This window comes from Oxyura jamaicensis, chromosome 20 (genome assembly GCF_011077185.1).
Source record: "Oxyura jamaicensis isolate SHBP4307 breed ruddy duck chromosome 20, BPBGC_Ojam_1.0, whole genome shotgun sequence".
NCBI lineage: Eukaryota > Metazoa > Chordata > Aves > Anseriformes > Anatidae > Oxyura > Oxyura jamaicensis.
Window position 1 is genome coordinate 5,466,163 of NC_048912.1, and position 18,955 is coordinate 5,485,117.

Here is an 18,955-nt window from a genome sequence, read left to right on the forward strand (position 1 = left end):
TTTCCTCTTTGTGAAAACTTGAGGAAAGAGATTGCCTATATGCTCATTCTCTGTATGGAGCAATGAGTGACATGCTTTCACAGCCTGTGTGTGGTACATTCTGAACCATGAAAAAGCACAGCTTCCCATGTGCAATGCCCAGCACCACTGCCATGCCTCTAGCAAAAATAAAAAGCAACCAAAGAGAAGGATTTTTTTTTTTGAGCCTGCATGATGTTTATTCATGTTTAGTAATTGCTTAATAAAAATTTCCACTCAAATAAATACCCCACACATTAGAGAGGAAGAGCTGCAGAAAGGGAAACAGAAGGGAACCTACACCAGGCCCCGTCAGCAAAGGCAGAAGGAACAGCAACCAAGCAGGTCTTGCAGAACAGGACTCACCTCACCAGAATATCATATCCCTAACCAGTAGGGAAGAAGGAATTGGTTTGGATGCTACAGCTCCAGACCTCATCCACACCTTGTCCTGGTATCACCCCCTTGTTTCTTGTCAATACCAAATCCATTTGGTAGCTGTAAGAAAACACCCTTCCCTCCCAGCCCTCAGGCAACATAGGGTGAGAAGGTATTATACATTTTCTATGAGCATGGCTTGGACAAGCTGAATACCTTGTGAATCAGACTGCACAAAATGCTGTGGGCTCTTCCCACGCGCGCAGGCATGAGAGGCTTTTGGTCACGTCCCTGAAGCCCACAGCCAGCAGGTGCCAGGCAGGGTCATCTCTCAGGACAGGCCCTGCACAGCACACAGCACCGTCAGCGTGGGGAAGGATGAGGTACTGACACCACAGCAGTAGAGGTGCTGATGGTACATTACAAGCACATACCAGCTACCCATATAGTCAGATTATCCATGACAGTAGCTTTCTGCTTCACTCTGCCACCCTACACAGCCCACTCAGACCCTCTTTTTTTTTTTTTTTTTTTTTAATACTTAACCCTGCGGCATCCCTGCCTCAGCTCTGTCTCCAGGCTGTGGCAGTGTGACAGGAGTGGGGAAAGAAGAGGAGCTGGAGCCAGGCTGTGCTCCCCCTCCTCTTCTGCTAGCCGTTGGCAGTCTGGTGATTCCCGAGCAAACTGCTGGAGCAGAGCTGTAGCACTTCTAGGATCAGTGAGGGTCCTGGGCTGGGTGGAGGTAGGGGGTAGGAAAAATGCTCCTCTGCTGGGGAAGGAAGAGGTTTCCAAACTGTTGAAGGGGGCAAAAGAAAAGCGTCCCCAGGCCCACAGCTGCACATTGGTCTATAAGGCACCAACATCCTTGGCAGAAGAGCCCTGGAGCTAAACCAAGACATCCTCGCAAGGGAACTCAAAAAATACAGCAAGAGGTGTTTGCCCTCTTTGCACTTCCCCAGAGCTCATCGACCTTCCTCCCACACCACACACAGGACAGAAACCAAGTGTTCAGTCCTTGATTTTAGTGTCAGGATACTCAAACGCCCTGCCCCTCTGAAGAGAAAGGTACTAAACCCACAGACCTCCTTCTGTGATTAGAACCTGCTATGAAAAGACACCAAATAAAGCCTTCAGGCCTTTGCTTTCAGCTTTTAATAGGTGCCAATACCAAAGGCATGAGACAAGTAACCAGCAGGTCTGAGCAAAGACCACGTTACACTTTGACAGTATCAGCTGCTTGCTCCTCTAGAACTGTATACCAGGTCTTTTACATCTTGCATACCTGATGTACAAACTTTTATTGTGTACATACAAAGGACCACATGAATTGACAGCATTAATCCCATTTGACATTTGCGTTGGAGAGGGAGGGAAAAAAATTATAACCCTTTAAAAGTACCACCCCTGCCAACATGACTTCAATATTCAATATAAGCAAGTCCTCTCACATCTTCAATTCATTGATTGAAAGTCTGATTTATATGACAAGGAAGCAGAACCAGAACATTAACAATACAGACAGCTGAAGACCAGTAAAAAAGGTATGTAGTAAACACTTTTGGAAGTTAATTTCTAATACAGCTAAACAAAATCTATTGAGCACATCCTGCTGTCCTTTCCGCCCTTAGGCGGCTACTACAATGCCAGGATGCCTTAGTGTTACAGCAGTTCTTTTACAGTTACCTCCTTTTCGTCAGTCGCTTATTTTTTAAGAGAAAGAGAGGCCTTAAAACCTTAGCTACCTGTAAAGCTCCAGATCTATCAAAGGATTTAGCAGGATTAGTTTCACCTGACTTGTAGTGAAGTCTCCTGCAATCAGACAAGCCAGAACTGCCGGTCAATGTACAGCACTTCTATTATGACTTTCAAATCTGGCTGGAAGTACATTCTCCTCGGCTACATGCCTGAGGTGAGTAAATGTTTTGTTATTTAAATGGATGTTATATTTTTATTCATAATTTTTTTCATAAATTTTTACTTTCACATTATTTTTCTAAATAACAATGAAATATTTTAAGAAGATATATAGTCCCAGAAAGAATTTTACGTGCAGCATGGAGTTGTTCAGCAAGATAAAATGAAAATGCAGGGACCAGAGAAATCTATGGTTTAAACACTCTGCTTATATACACGTATATATAGAAATATATCATCTACTCTGAGAGTAATTGCACTGGTCAGTTGAAACATGAAGGGTAATAATTATTCACCAGTTTTGTGAAATAAAAACTGATTATATTGAAATGAAGAAAATAAGCTTTAGTTAAATTAAAACATTAATTTCTGCAACTGTCATTTATAGGAAAGATAGCGTTTGTTTTCCATTTTTCAAATTACCATTTTGCCTTCAGAAGTTGGACACTTTAGACTGTATATCAAAAGTTATTTAGAAATGTATTTTTAATGTCTTTAGAATTTTGTCTCGTACTGGCCTTAAACTCTATATTACTGGACAAAAAGAAAATTTCTTCATAGTGAAGAGTTAAACTTTTGTTTGTTTCAGTACTGGTCTAATTGAATGTTAGATTGGTGGTGGTGGTTTTTTTTGGCTTTGCTTTTTTTTTTTTTTTTTTTTTCCCGAGTTGTTGACCTCTTTCAGAACCAGAAACTCTTATTTGTAAGTGTTACATAGTGTGTATGTTCAGATTTATGCAAGATGTTTTGATGTTTTCATGGTATACATAGAAATCTGAACCCTGTAAACACACTGATGGCATTAACAAGGACCAGACGTCAGTTGCCTTTCTCATATAGAAAAATCAAAGGTAGGAGTTTCAACTATTAAGAGAATTTAATGAATAGGTGCTTAAATATGATGCTCAGTTTCATATATGCACGGTTTTGCAAATCTCAGACAGCAGCTATAGACTTTTATGACTTAAGATTAATACTACCAAGGTTCCAATAACATTAATTCCATTTCTTGAGGGAGGATGACAAGTTCAGATAATTTTTTGTGGTACAATTATATCAACAATACACTTCAAGTACCTTTAAATAGTAGGGCGGGAACAAAGTTTATGGTAAAGTTGGTTTGGAGTTATTTTTTTCCCCCTTCCCTTCTAATTCCTTTGCAATAAAAAATGTACTGGATTTATTGTAAAAAAAAAAAAAAAAAAAATGAGGAGGAAAAAAAAGAACTACTGAGAACATCCTGATACAAAATGTTGCAACAGAGAAATGAGGAAGTATTAATTTAATGTTATGAATCTTAAAATCCTTTTCTATGTTTAGGTAAAGATTAGATGTAGTAGAACAATTAGAGTCTGTTTTAGAGGTTCCGAAACACTAACATTGCAGCCTGGTTTAATGCTTAAATACACCCCTCAAAGCGCATGACATCTCTAAGATGTGACAAGTGTTATGACCGTAATCCAGATAAACAAAGCTATGAACATAAGATATAAATCTACCTGCTCTTGATGCTCCGTTATGCATACTGTACATACTCCCTCTTCATCAGGCAGGTTAAATAAATTTTAAGGAGACACGCTCTAATGTTTTACCACTGATTTCAGTATAAGCAGGAGCAAGACAAATAAGTTTATAAGGCAACTTGAAACATGTAGCCTTCAGTTAAACCTCTTCCTGATTAAATATGAAACAAAAAATAAAAAGGTTGGGATTAACTCTTGATGGGTAGATACCTTTATTAAATGAGCATAATGAGAGACGGCATGGATTTATTTTTAAGCTCTTTAATCAACACTTTACCTAATATTCTTCCAGTCTTGATGTTTTGATATTTTCAGCATTTCTGTGATCAACATACTCTTTATATTTCTTTCCTCTGAGGAAAGAAACATATCCCAGATTATAGGCACATATTCAGGGATGAAATTCTGAAAGTTAGGGCAACAAATAAAGAAATATAGTTAATTCTGTCTGGAATACTTTAGATCAAGGGGGTTAAAGTCAGCTTACATTATGAATTTCATAGAAATGAAAATGAATGAGGGAATGACCGTAGCATCAGCTGCACAACTTTGCAAACTTCTGATGTTTCTTGTTATTGCATAAGCCTAACCTCTAAACGTAGTCCTAATTTGTAGCTATGTGTTGATGTTACTAGTTTTGACTGCTTCCACTGAAATTGTATCCTTTGATTTCTCAGCTTTAAGGATATAAACTGTGAAATATCAAACCTCTCAAGCCTAAAGATAAGGCATTTTTTTCTGAATGGATGTAGCACTATTTTACCAAAGTGTTCTGCAACTACTCATAATACTTTACTCAAAAGCAGAAGTCCGATCTATTTGACTTGTAATCACCATATCACATGTCACTTCTCCAAATGCTATGGCTTCTCTGATCATTCTCCAAATACACCTGTCTTCTTCCTTGTTTATTACAGAAGAAACTAATTTTCTAGCTGTGCGACTTCACAGAAGTAGCAGTAAAACTGTCTCCCACTGATTTTTTGCAAAGCTAGGTGTGCATTAAGTCTTATGTCTTATATTTTTGTTGCATCTACTCACAAAAACAACAAAGTAAGAATTAGATCAGAAAAAGAGTTTGTCTAAAGTTTTGTTTGTATTACTTCTCTTGGAGAAGAGCAAAAATTCCAGCTAGGAATGCAGAATTCATATGAATTCTGCATTTCTCCCTCCAGATTGTCCTTCTAGCAAACATGCTTAGATCACCTGCCAACGTTACCATCACAGAAGCAGACAACAGAAAGCCTTCTATTCTACTAAAATCAGTGAGAGTTTTGTAAATGACAGCAACTTGGCTTTACGCCAGGCTTCTTTATTCAAAGTTTTGCAGCATAACAATAGTTCCCTGATAAAAGCATTTGCAACTGAGGGGAGAAAAAAAAAAAAAAAAAAAAAGTTAAATTCTTATATTGATATTGTATAAATGAAGAGACAAGGGCAGACCAGGCTGTTTTCTCTCACATAAGCACAATCTCAAAATCAAAAATGTTGCTGAGAGGAGTCTGGTCTCATACACCCATGAAAGACATCAAGTCCTTATTGTAGGGGAGTATGGGCAGCTAAAATATGATCTGTAACTATCCACAAACTGCTCAGTGGACCTTGCAGATGATGGATGCACACAGATCCACATCTGAACAGCCTACAGACCACATGTGTTTCCAGATCTTCATGGGAACAGGAGGAAAACTCCTTGTCTCATCCCTGTCCTAATGCAACCAAAAACATCTGCAGAAAGAGGAGGGGTACCAGGTGTGGGTTTGAGGCAGTCAGGAAAGAATTGACATACTGTGCAATGTAGTATTAGGGATGTGATGAAGGGTGTGGTGAGGGAGCCAGGAGAAATTTTGACAATATTGAGAGGATGGTAAAACAGGGGAAAGAGATGAGAGCAAACAGTATGAGTAATAAAATAATGAAACCTAATGAAAAAAAAATAAAAGTGAACAAAGGGGAAAGAAGAGTCTGGAGAAAGTCAAGGAGAAAGGACTCTGGAGAGTCAAGGAAAATTGGAAACAGTTGGGTAGAAAAAGAAGTGTGAAAATATAAGTGTCATAGGAAAGTATGTTCGTTTGATAGTACAGGAGGGCAAGAAAAAACAACTATGGAAAGAAGGAAGAAGTAAGGAAAGAAAAAGGTTTTTTTGGTTTTTCTTTTTTAAAAAATAGAAAACATAAGCCAGACAGGGAGAGAATAAAAAACTGACTGACTTCAAACAGAGAGGAGGAGGCGGCACACAAATGCAGATCAACACACAGGTTTTTTCACAAGGTTGCAATGGCTAGTACTGTGAATGCACGCCAACATTCCTGACAATCTAAGACACTCTCCAGAGTGACAGCTGAGCTTCATTTCAAAGAAGCACAGAACAAATCCCTGGGATTTCTTTTTTTGATTTTTTTTTTTTAAGGAGAAAGTTTGTAATTATCTTGCAATTAAATCCCATAAATGTCTACAAAGAAGATACAAATTTTGTGACTTGGTGCTGGAATAGAAACTAAGAAAAGAATCATGCTTTAATTCAGGTAAAAGCACTGTCTGAAAAATAGGTTTTCCTTTAAGGGAAATTTTGACTATGCTATTTTTCAATTCAAATGGAAAAAAAAAATCTCAAGTTTTAAAATATAAAAAATAAGAATAGTGTTTTTTTGTTTGTTTGTTTGTTTGTTTTTTTTAGGAAAAATAAGAATAGTGTTTTCAAAAGAAAGGAAATTGTTGATACCATAAATTTCCCCTGCAGATATCAGCACAAAGTTTTAATTGAAATTTTTTCATTTTGAAAAATTTGGTTGCTTTTAAAATTTTTCATGTGATAACTGTCAATTGTAAAAACTGAGAATGTTCCAACTCATCAAATTCACCTGGTTCTACTGCTACATCATTTTATACTCATCACGCAACAAAACTGAAGATAAGTAGAGAAGGATGAATGAAAACATCAATACACTGTGTTCATGTAAGCCTATCTTCCTCCCACTGTCCTAGGTTACTTCTCACCTGCACCACACTGCACATTTGCTCATTCTCGAGCATCTCAAACACATTCAGCTAACACAGAAGACATCTTTCACCCATGGTTCTGGTCGCTGGACATGTTTTTCCTTTGTGCAGATGCTGTTGGAGGGTAGTCCCTAAGTGCTCCAGGACGAGCTAACATTCTGGATGTTATTTTTTTGGAAAAGGGAAGGCTGTGCACTGTTTCCTTTAGTAGGAACAAAACAATCCCCAAATGTTCTGCAATATCATTTTACTGACAGAGTAACTCCAAACATGATGGCTTCTGAAGACCTTTTGCTACATTTTGTCTGTAAAAACAGATAAGCAACATCCAACCTGGACTAAGTTGCCTAAACTGATGTCACAAAATCTGTGTAAAGTTATCTACATGCATTTCAATTCCAAAATACAGAAGCTAACTTTGAATTGGCTAATCAAAGGATTGCAAGCAAAACAGCCTACACATGTGAGACTGCCCCACATGTCCCAGTTTCCGTGGTACAAATCATGGCATCATACACAGGCTTGAACAAATAACTGGTTATCTGCCAGCTGGCCAACTTCTTAAAGGTTTCTACTGGCTTCCAAAGCACTGCGGCTTGGCCGGAATTAGCTGGTTTTCTATGGAGAGAAAAAAAAAAAAAAAAAAAAAAAGAGAGAGAAAGGAAAAATATGATGAGGAGCTATTATTGCCGTACTAAAGTAACATATCTTAGTAAAAAAATAATTAGTTTTAAATTAAAGTAATGTTATAAATGTGAGGCATAGTTGCCTCTTATTCCTTTATGATGGAAGTACTCACATCTTAGTTACTACTCTGATTGCACTTAGAGATTTTAGTTTGACAATATCAGAGCAAAACATAGGAAAACATAATTTGTCAACTGCTCTTCCAAGAGAGACATCTTGGATGCAGAAGGTTTACATTGACTTTTACAGTCTTTCCCTTCAGGGAAAAAAAAAAAAAAAAAAAAAAAAAAAAAAAAAAGTGAAAAGCCCCCCTTGCCCCACCCCTGGGAGGTTTAATTTAAACACTGGAAGTCTACATCAGCACCATAAATTTGCTTCAATTAATGATACCCCGAATCTATTCTCAGTGATATTGTATGTTTAAGCAAATCTTCTGAGAAGAGCTGAGTTTTGGTCAAACTTTATTCTCCAGTTCTAATTATCCTCATGTAAATATGGAAATATTGCATTGTGACTTTACAACCGCTTTTGATATCTTTATTTGCAAAATAAGGTGACCTTGAATCAGGAAAGTATATTAATCCACAGTCACTTTTAAGCATTTAAATATTCTAGCTCACTTTATTTTAAATTGTGTTGGCAATCTGTTAAAGCACATATTTATGGGCTTTTTGTACCCTCAGTGTTTTACCTTCCATATTTGTGTCAACTATATATATATATATATATATGTATGTATGTATGTATGTATTTTAAATGGCACAACCCTGACTTCTTTGTTGTTCTGTTTTAATCTGGGACAGAAAAACTGGAACTGTAACACTGGGGAAACATGAAATCTCCAAAAATTGAGTGTTTTTTTTTTTTTTTTTTTTTTTTTTTTTTTTTAAAAAGTTAGCCTATAATGGAATAGGCATCCAATATTGCTAGTAACAGGAGATTCTTAGAAAGTCAGCTGTGACAGATATCTAGGAGAATAACACAAGTGCAGTATTTTAAACCAAGCAAATACATGGCTGCAGTCAGCAGTGTTCTTTTAAACTCATGATTTTTGCAAATTTTTCCAACACATGGGGTGTATGGAGTTGTTCTAGCAATTCCCATCTCCCCATGCTTTTTACAAATGCTTATAAACCTGCATCCTCAGCTCATGTTATTTATCTCAGTGTGTTCTTTCTCACCTAAACTACCATGTTTTAGGAGACATACCGAGAAAAAAAATATAATAAAAAAACAGCCAAAGGAGGTATTTTTCCTATTCAGGAATAATCCTTGCTGTGTTATGAGATCCAGAGGGAACAGCGAACAACTGCCTTCACAAACGGCTTGTTAATCACACGGAGACAAAAGGAGACATGACTTTATTTCATATCAGCCCCCCACCGCCACCACCTCATTCGACATACAAAAACCCTATTGACACTTTGTCACTTATTCTAAACCAAGTCTCAGTGCCCTAGGCTGCAGCTTTGTCAGTGGCTAAACGTCCTTTTGATTAATTATTTCCATCTATCCCATTGCACAGAACTCAACCAAATAGGTATAAAAAACAAAAACACCTTGTGGCACACATCAGGCACACATGGCTGTAAAATAGCCAGCATAAAGTATTAATATACCATTACAACGTACAATTGTAGTGTATGGAAAGCACAATTATAGCCTTGAAATTAGAGGGACATTTGATACGTTTCAAATAATTGTGTCCCACTTCTGGTAAACTCATCTGGTTTTTGCACATGCAGTTATTAAACTTTAAAACAAACATGCACACACAGAGACAACAAAAACCACCTTTCCTCCTCTACGTTGCTCCAGCTACAATTATCTCATTGCAGCGGAGTTTAAAACACCGCTATTATCACATTCAGGCAACTGCTGCAGATCTGCTCACGCACGTACCCAGCATCTGCAATGATCCCTCCAGGGAGTGCGGCTGCCCGATACCGACCTTTGCAGGAACGGGCCCTGAATAAGGTCTGACGAGCCTGATTTCTACCAGCAGGTCTTTTCAGTTGTTCCCATTACATAACTGTTTCTACCTGAGCGACAGAAAGTAACCCCTAGCTGCCTTTTCTCTGCTGCCATCAGCTGAAAACGCCTCTGCCTGAAGACTGCTGCATCAGGACTGTCCCCCTGGTTTTCAAATGGGAAGAAAAAGGAGGAGCTGAGGGTCAACTTTCCAACAGATTTTTTCAGAGCAACAGTTAAACAGAGAGGGGTGTTCAAAAAAAAAAAAAAAAAAAAGAGAGAGAAAAGAAAAAAAGCACTGAGAAGAAGCAGAAATCCAAGTAGAAAAGAATAGCCTGTCCATTGTGGTTATAATTTTGTCAGCTAATACATAGGAAACACTTCTGCACTGCTTTGGGAGGAAGTGATATTTAAAAGCAGGCTGCTCAGCAGTGAAAGGGGACTAAAAACAACTCCAAAAGCTTTGCCTATATTCTCTGCAGATCAGCAGAACAAGGGAGAACAGCTGCTTTAAGTTTCATTTGAGCCTGATAAATAGAATAACAGCTTGCTAATTTGGTAGGACCAAAATATTTAACCTCTTCTGCAGGGCATTTAACTTCTGCTGTATTGCTTGGATGTAAAAGGTTGCGTTTTACTGCTACATACTGTCTTCCTTTACACTCTTACCAGTCGCGCAAATCTATCTTCATGGTGTGGGAAGCAGCAAAGTTCTAAAACTGTCTTTGATATTTTACTTTCTTGCTCTTCTGCATTTATTTGCTCCCGTTCTGTGTTTGGCTTCAAACTCTTCTTTTTCAGCATCGTCTGCGGTTTAGTTTGCCTTGATTCTGTTTGATCTATCTGTATCTCGAGTTTTGTTGCAAATTGTGCTTTGGTTTAGACGACATGTATCTAAGTTTTTTTTCTGAAACTATTTATTTTAAATGTTACATTATCTCTTTGCACTACTATTATGATTTTAATGTTAAGTACATTTCTGAGGCTGTATTTCTCCACTGCTTGAAGAAGTTGGCTAGTTTTAATTTCTGTCCTCCAAGCGAAAGAAATAAACTTACTGTATAGCACTGAAATCTTTATTTTCCTGAAGCTTTTATAATTCCTGAATGATTTTAAGGATTTAGATTTTGGTTTTGGGGCAGTAATGTTTTTTCTTCAAACTTTGGACTGTAATTCTTTTTCTAATTCGCTCTGTAAATTCTCTCTATAGCATGTAGCATTCATAATTAGTGTTCCACCATTAGTATTAATAGTATTAATATATTTCTTATACAAAAGATTAAAATATATTTTGTTCATAATATTATGATATAATTTTATGTGAATTAAAGCAGTTGTTGCTTGCTTGTAGGTAGACATGATTTATGATTGCCATTTGCAATACCAGCATTTTTCTTCACAATTTGTTGATTTTTATAGTGGCTTCAGTTTATCTGTACGTTTTATGACATTTGTTATTTCCCTAACGAGATGCGTTGATTACTGCTCTCCTGATATTTTTGTTTGTTTATTTTGCTTTCCCCTCTCCTCCCTCCTTCCTTTCTCCTTGTATAGCAAACAGCTCTTTTTTCTTTTGATTTTTAGCCATATGATGAAAGTAATAGCTTATCACATAGCTTCAAAAGTGAATTTGTTGCTTCTCTGATATTTTCATAGTTTCTGGACCATCTTAATATCAGAAAGACTTCTGACTGATGCAGGAGGAGTTCTTTAAAGACAGTATTTGACTGTAGAATCAGTTTTTTGTTGTTGTTATTGTTGTTTTATAGTTACATTCATTTTATTTGGCTAGTTTGAAGTCTCCTCATAACATCTTGGGCAGTTGTTTTCACTGTTTCTCTCACAAGCTCTTTGGAGGTTACATGTTGTTTGGTTGTTCAGGTTTTTGTTTGTTTTACAAATAACATGCATCTTTGTTGGGTTTCCCGATATTAAGGCTGCACTTCCCTAGGCATCTCCCACTTTATAGGGATTGTTCTTCTATATTGAAACAGGCTCAGAAAGCTTTAGTAAGTGTTCCAGATTAAACATAAAAATAGAAAAACAATCACAGCTAAGATAACCAGAAAAAAAAAAAAAGAGAGAAAAAAGAAAAAAAAGAGATCTCATACATGCAAGAAAAACTATCCACTTTGAAAACTGGAAAAAAAAATGCTAACTTCAGTATAGGTTTTTCTTGTTCGTATTTCCTTTGATCTGTTATGCATGACAAAAATCTAGATACTCAAACTCATGCAGACCTACATGCATAATTGGTTCTCTGCACTTTTCAGGGTAAAAGTCTACTAAAAGTTTTGTTGAGATAATTAACATCTCGTTAATTAAGCATATATATGTGCTTGTGTTGTATACATACCACATAGGAAACTTATTGCATTGGGTTTTTTTTTTTTAGAATTTAAGTTTACTATTTTTAAGAAATGTGTTAATCGAAAAAAGCCACTGACTTCTTGAATAGCAGTAGCAATTTATTTTTCAAATCACACATTCTTTTTGATATTTTTTGACTGTGGGTTAAAATTTTAAATATACTTAATTCATATGAAATAAAAGAGACCTAATGAAGCAGAAGGCAGTATGGAGCGGTGCTCTGCTCCAACAGGGCTCACTACACCTTTTCACTCACTTCTCTCTGCATTTTTAACAACTCGTGACAAAAAAGCATCTCAGGAAAAAAAAAAAAAAAAAGTCAATCAGCTGCAAATACTAAGGAAACCGTTATATTAATAATAGCATTTAATTAAGCATTTCAGATCTATTCAACACAATCGTTTTCACCATTTAACAAAATATTAAGCAAGGTTTCATCCCACCGATAGAAGTATTCAGTTTAAGGTGTGTGAAAGTACTCATATAAACCTGTAGTGTGTTTTTTCTTTTCCTGTGAAGTACACTTCTTAGTGGATTTTGCCACATGTCCACCAGTGATGTATTCCCTGCACCAGTGTAAAGCAACCCTGCCACACGGAGCTGAGCTCAGAGCAGGCTGCAGGAGCCAGCGGCTGATGGCAGCGGTTACATTCTTTCGGCACAGAGCCCTTACGAAGGCTGCTGCCGCCAATGAGACACGTTAATAGGTGGCAGTAATGTATTTCCCTTAAGAACAAATGTTTTAAAGGCGACAAATCCTACCGGGAGGAACCGTGCACAGTAACCCACACTGAATCATCAGTTGTGGCATTTGATAAAATCAAATAAAGCTCTGCGCTGAACAGATCCAGCTCATGCCTGTAATCAGTTTTAAGAAGTTAGAAAGAATCCATACAGACACCTTTCAGATCCCAAACCATGCTGGATCAGCAGAGACTTACTTTCTATCTTCTTTTTATACAAAGTGGCAGAGAAGCAGCTCCAGGCAGATCATCTGCAAACGATACAGTTTGCATTTGAGGGAATACAGTGCACAAAGTACAAAATTAATGCATACACACACACACATATATTATTTAGGGATTTGCCCTAAACTTTTTAATCTTTTGAATGTTGAATTTCAAAGCTTGTTTAGCTTGTTTTCTCAATGTATGTTCTCTAGGATTCAGAGGCATACTGCTTCAGCCTGACGCTCAAGACAAAAATAATCCATTTTCCTGGAGTTAGAGGGGTTTCAGAGATCTCATGGTTTGAAGAAAATAAAATAAAAAAAAAAAAATTGAAACACCACATTTTGAAATAAATAATAGGAGATATATGTTGAGCTGGTAGGAAAACCAAGCATGGCAGTGCAATAACAGCAAATACAGCATTTTTGTCTCCGCGATTACCAGCAAGAAGCATACCCCTTGCATGCCCGAGCTGAAGCGAACATTCCTACTGCTGGCACAGATTCAGACACTTGTAAAATGATAAATAAAAGTGAAGGTCTCACTAGTGGTTACTGAATAACACAATGATGCAAATACCAGCAGCTTTGCTTAGAATTTTCATTTCCTAGTTCAAATAAGAAAATCTAGTTTTTTTAAACTTTGTAGTAGAAAACTCATTTCAACCTTTGAGCATGTGTTCTAAAACATAATTATTAATGAACCAGAATAGTCAAGAGCTTGGAAATACTTTAGGCCTGACTTCTATTTCTAATGACTTCATCTCATTATATCTTTGCCATTTTGCTCAAAAAGTCTTCTGTCACTCCCTCCCCCCGTCCATACCAAGTATGTTCAGTGATTGAGACACTCTACAGTTTCTCTTTGATATTAAACAGATTGAGCTTTAAGAGCTCTTTTCAGACATACTTTTCCATTCCTTTGATCATTTTTGTTTTATCCAAACTCTTTCCACTCAAGGAGTGTTCTTCTTGGAGTGTCTTCCAGTAATAGCCATACCAATGTCAAATAAATATTCTCTCCTATTGAAGTCAGTCCTCTCTTCTCATTCAAGCGCTACATTAGCGCTTTTGACTGCAGTGTTACACTGGGAGCTCATTTCCACCACAACTCCCAAAACGTTTTGATTCACTGCCTTCCAGAAGAGAATCTCCCCATCCTTAAAGCATGATGCTTATTTTTTTTCTTAGATCCATGACCATATCTTTTCCCCCATTTTTAGAACATTGTTTTCCTATGGGTAGTTTATCAATTAATACATATTTCAGCCATTTGGCCTCGTCCTTATTTACCGCTTATGGGGCACACATGGATTTCCCTTCTTCTACAAAAAAGCCGTGCCTTGAAGCACTTTGTAGAGGCAGTTCAGATCTCTTGTTGATGTTGTGTAGATACCAGAGATTGTTCCAACGTCTTTCTTCCATATGGTACACAATGTCTGACTCACTGATGCTAGGTTTCTCCACACCCAGACAAAGCTAGTCATAATGCGATTTTCTCACTTCTAAAAGGGTACAATACCGTAACAAATTATTTACCTTAAGTAGCAGCAAACTCCAATGGCTCCAACCGCCATTATTTGTCCAGAGCGTAGCTGTGATAATATAACCTTGCTTAGATGTGGGAGGAATGTCTAGAAACCTCAAACTTCTATGCATGTACCACACAACAGAAGCTACTACTAGCAGTGGATCGGTTATTACTCATTTTGTTTTCCATCCACTGCAAATAGATAGCAAATTATACTCCGAACAGTTCTTCCATTACCTCCTCAATATAAGATCTCTATCCTCTGATTTTCAAGCAAATCTCTTAAAATTAATCAACAGAAAAAGGCAGAGAGCTATTTTATTTCATTTTTACTATTAGATATAATTCGATCATTGCTCTGATTTACCACTTTGCCGTCATCACTAGGAAGATTATAATTGCCCAAATGATTTCTGAAAATCATCCAAATGTCAGCCTCTACCAGTCACAAGTTAAGTATCTTATAACTCAGATCCTTAAAAATAAAATAAATCACCACTTAAATGTTTTAGTTTTAACATAAAAGCCAATCTATTCCAGAATATTCAAAGAGAGTAAAACCAGCACATAGATCTAAGACACGGGTTTTATATGGAATAGAAATAGGAAAATTCCCATACTCAAACCTGTAGAGCATCTGACATAGTCACACATAAGGAAGGAATAGAGGGACTTGTCAAAAAAGTCATGTCTGTTAATCAAAGCAGTATGCGAACTTTTAGAAAATAATAAGTGAATGAGAATTTCAGGTAGTAGTCTCTAGAAAGCGAACATAGAGCAACCATAGTTTTACAGCTTCTACCTTCCTACGTTCTTCAAAGACATGTACTTTCCCCATTTCCCAGCTTCTGAAGACATACAATTACATAGAGCTGAAAAAATATATATTTCTCCCAAATAAGCTAGGCAAAAAAAGAAATTGAGCTCAGAACACTTTAAAGAACGTTTTATACAATGACCAGAATCCCAGTACTGAGGCAGGAGCATGCTTTCAAACAAAGAGTCCTGCCCCTGCACTTCAAAATAACTTGAGGATCAGAACGTTGTTTTAAAATAAAAAATAAAAATAAAAGAGATTTTATAATAATTTGATATTAGTAAAAATAAAGGAGAAGGTTAAAATTGCTTACAAACAGGAAGAAAAATGATAACCTATGTGGGCAAATTAGATTCTAAATGAGGCTCATAGATATCACAGGAGAAAAGCCCCACTAATCTGTATCTATTACATGAGAGAATATGACTTCAGCTAAAAAGAAAAAAATGAAAACAACACAAAACAAGCAAAATTAAAACAAAACAAAACTTTACTACTGGGGTAAAAGAAAAAACATTAAAACACACTTTACATTCCACCAGTTATTCAGATGACAGGTACTGAAATTGTTTTAAATCAACCAGTCTAAATAACTTACCACAAAGCATTTAACAGGCCAGCTTACAAGCAGGGAGTATCTCATAACTGAGAGGAGAATTCAGCATCAAAGAGGAGCACTCCCTCCCCCTGAAATCCTTAGGGCAGGAATCTGGAGTTCCTTCTATAGTCAGTGCTTTGATTGATCAATTGATCGATCTGCTCACCCATTTACCCATCTCTCCACACCCCAATGCCCTCACCCTATACTGGTGGAATCGTTTCCTCTTTGAAGGAAGACTGGGTAACCAATTTAAAGCAGGTGCTATCTGTTAACTGGGGAAGCTGAGTGGGAAACATTTTCAGTAAGTCATGGAACAGCTAAAGAATTTCTTATAGTTAAACAATTACATGGATAATAAGGTCATCATATGTGTGTTGGTTTGACACAGATCTTAGAAAAAACTGGAAAAGGACTTAGAGAACATGATTTATAAAAAAAATAGAGTAAGATCACTTGTCATCAGCAAAGTCACTTAAGGAACACTACCTCTGCTTCTAATGAAAAAAATAGAAAACTGAAGAGTGGATATGTCCACATAGATAACTGAAGTACTGAGAGAAAAGTAATTTATACTTCTTTTATAATTTTATAATTCTGTGGGCTCATCCTGTTCAGCTGAGCCAGAAGAATATTAGGAAGTTACCTGTTCAGCTAGACATCTCTCAGGAGGAAAAATAAAATAAAATAAAATAAAATAAAATAAAATAAAATAAAATAAAATAAAATAAAGAAAAAAAGAAAAGAAACAGAAATTTTCTACAGTGAAGAGAAAGGTTTAGAAGGATTCAGGTCCTGGAAAATGAAATTGAACCAATCAGATTAACAAGTTACCAGAATTTTTATCACTTTGTTTAATTAATAATTAAGCAGTGTAACCAAGGCAGGGTCTATGGACTGCCACAGTATAAATCAGACCATGTGATCTCAGTGGTCCTATTTGGTTTTGTAAGCCTGTAGCTTCACTACAACTCCGCTCTCCCCTAAATATTTAGCAGCATGTTGTTTACCCAGTCTTATTGTAGCAGCTTCTGACTATTTTCTTAAGAGCTCTTCTAAACTGTCAGTTCAATAGTCACTTCTAAATCTAATATAAACATACAGTAACAAGCCTAACAGGCATGTTACAGGCAGTATCCATAAAACAATTTACAAGAACCCCATCATTCATACTGATCACTACAAATTTAAAATTATTTATTCCCTGTGCCTTCTCCACTTTACTGGAACAACAGCTCCCATCATTCAGAGTTGTTTCCTTCAATATTAGTTGTGTCTAAGTGTTTCCATTATTAACAGACTATTCTCAGTTTTAAAATTCACTCCAGCCTCACTTACAGTATCTAACATCTGTATGAAATGTGAAATGAGGATCCGTCCCTTTGCTTTACACACACCATCACACTGGCTAGTTTTGACGAGGGTGTAATTTTGCCAGCTTCACTGATTTTATCTGTGTTAGTTTTAAATAGAAGTGATACAGCAGACCAGACTGACAGATGTGTCTAATTCATTCCTCAGTATCTCTGACTCTGGAGAATGCATAATTACCTCCAGGCAAGCTATTCCAATAATTCCCTACCACAGACATTGGAAAGATTTTCCTTATACCTCATTTAAATCTTTTCTCCCGTAATTTAAACCTCTGTTTCTTGCCCTTTCCATCCTGAACAATGAAGGCAGCGGACAGAGATGGCTCTAAAAGGCTCTGAATGAGCAATAGCAGGGAGGAGAGCAAGCAGTGAAATTTTCAGTGAGTTATAGCAAGTGTAATGGACAAGTTTGTCTCCTAACAGGACTCTAATCCCAATGCAATTGATCTCTGAACCCCAGTGAGTCATAGAATCTAGCTACTGTAAAGACTGATTTTCACACTTTATTACCGTACTAAGACTTGAGCTATGATGAACTTATGGCACAGGGGGCTCAGCTGAAAATCCTCAGAATGGATATTTATTTTCTTCCTTTTCAGCCCATCTGAGCTCATGTGATTTTGTTCTAAACTGTGTGGCATATGGTTTATATAATTACAAGGTTTTTGACAGACCAGTGTAGCTGCAGAAAATGAAAATAAACTCAGTGTAGATTGAGGGAGTCTCTGTGTACTGAGTTATCCCCCACTTATATAAACACATAGAGAGATTAAAATGACTTTATATATAACAGTAATAAATACAACATCTGTAAATCAGGGATTTTAAATACATATAAGCCAAGTCATGGTAGACATCGTGTATTCCTGCAGGACAAATCTGTGTAGATTAGCTGAGTGTCTCACTTGTCGCTCTGAACTGTGCTCAGGAAGCCTCAGGCAGCCCGTGAGCAGGGTTGATGCGCTCTGTACGATGTCCGCAGCTGCAGCTGTGTGTATGGGGATCAGACACAGACAAAAGGAAGGGTCTGTTTTCTTCCGGTGATCAAATGATGTCTACTTTTAACAGGAATAGACTGCAGGGGATGCCATCAACGTTATATGCTGTTGCTTTTGTAACTTTCATGTGTGATATGAGATATTTGGACCAGGAGCGCGGTGAATAAAGCGGGCAAACAGTGTGGCACGTCGGCCACGGCAGGGCCCGGCAGTTTGTGCAGGCCGGGCGAGCAGGGAGGGTGCTGTCATCGCTGTTTTCCAACGGTGGTTGTAACCTGCTTGCAAAGAGCCCAGCCATGGTATCCACCCAGCAGAAAGCCTTGGTCTCTGTGTCCCTTGTGACCCCTCCAGACACAGCTAGCGATGTGGCTACCATGCAGGCCTTGGGCTGCAGGGTGTGCCCGAGTCTTCTGTCGATGTCAGACAATGGAAGTGATTGTCCTGCTCTGCTCTGGTGTGGCCTCACTTTGAGTACTGTGTACGGTTCTGGGCACCACAGTACAAAAAGGACGTGAAACTGTTGGAGAGCATCCAGAGAGGGGCTACAAAGATGGTGAAGGGCTTAGAGGGGTAGATGTACAGGGAACGGCTGAGGTCACTTGGCCTGTTCAGCCTGGAAAAGAGGAGGCTGAGGGGAGACCTCATCGTGGCCTACAGCTTCCTCACAAGGGGGAGTGGAGCGGCAGGTGCCGATCTATTCTCTTTAGTGACCTTTAGTGACCCGTGGGAATGGTGTCGAGACAGGGGAGGTTCAGGCTGGATGTCAGGAAGAGGTTCTTCACTGAGAGCGTTGTTGCTCTCGAACAGGCTCCCCAGGGACATAGTCAT

General features: G+C 37.7%; 1 protein-coding gene across 6 annotated transcripts in view; it reads left to right on the forward strand.

The window, feature by feature from the left end:
- ASIP (agouti signaling protein) overlaps positions 1-18,955 on the forward strand; it is a 65,573-nt gene that overhangs the window by 40,309 nt on the left and 6,309 nt on the right. Inside the window, exon 1 of one of the 6 annotated variants that reach the window (XM_035344102.1) lies at positions 1,754-1,937. The exons of 2 other annotated variants lie outside the window; for them this stretch is intronic. The gene's annotated coding sequence lies outside the window, so the exon portion shown is untranslated. 3 more of the 6 variants (XM_035344101.1, XM_035344106.1, XM_035344105.1) reach the window with 3 other exon arrangements.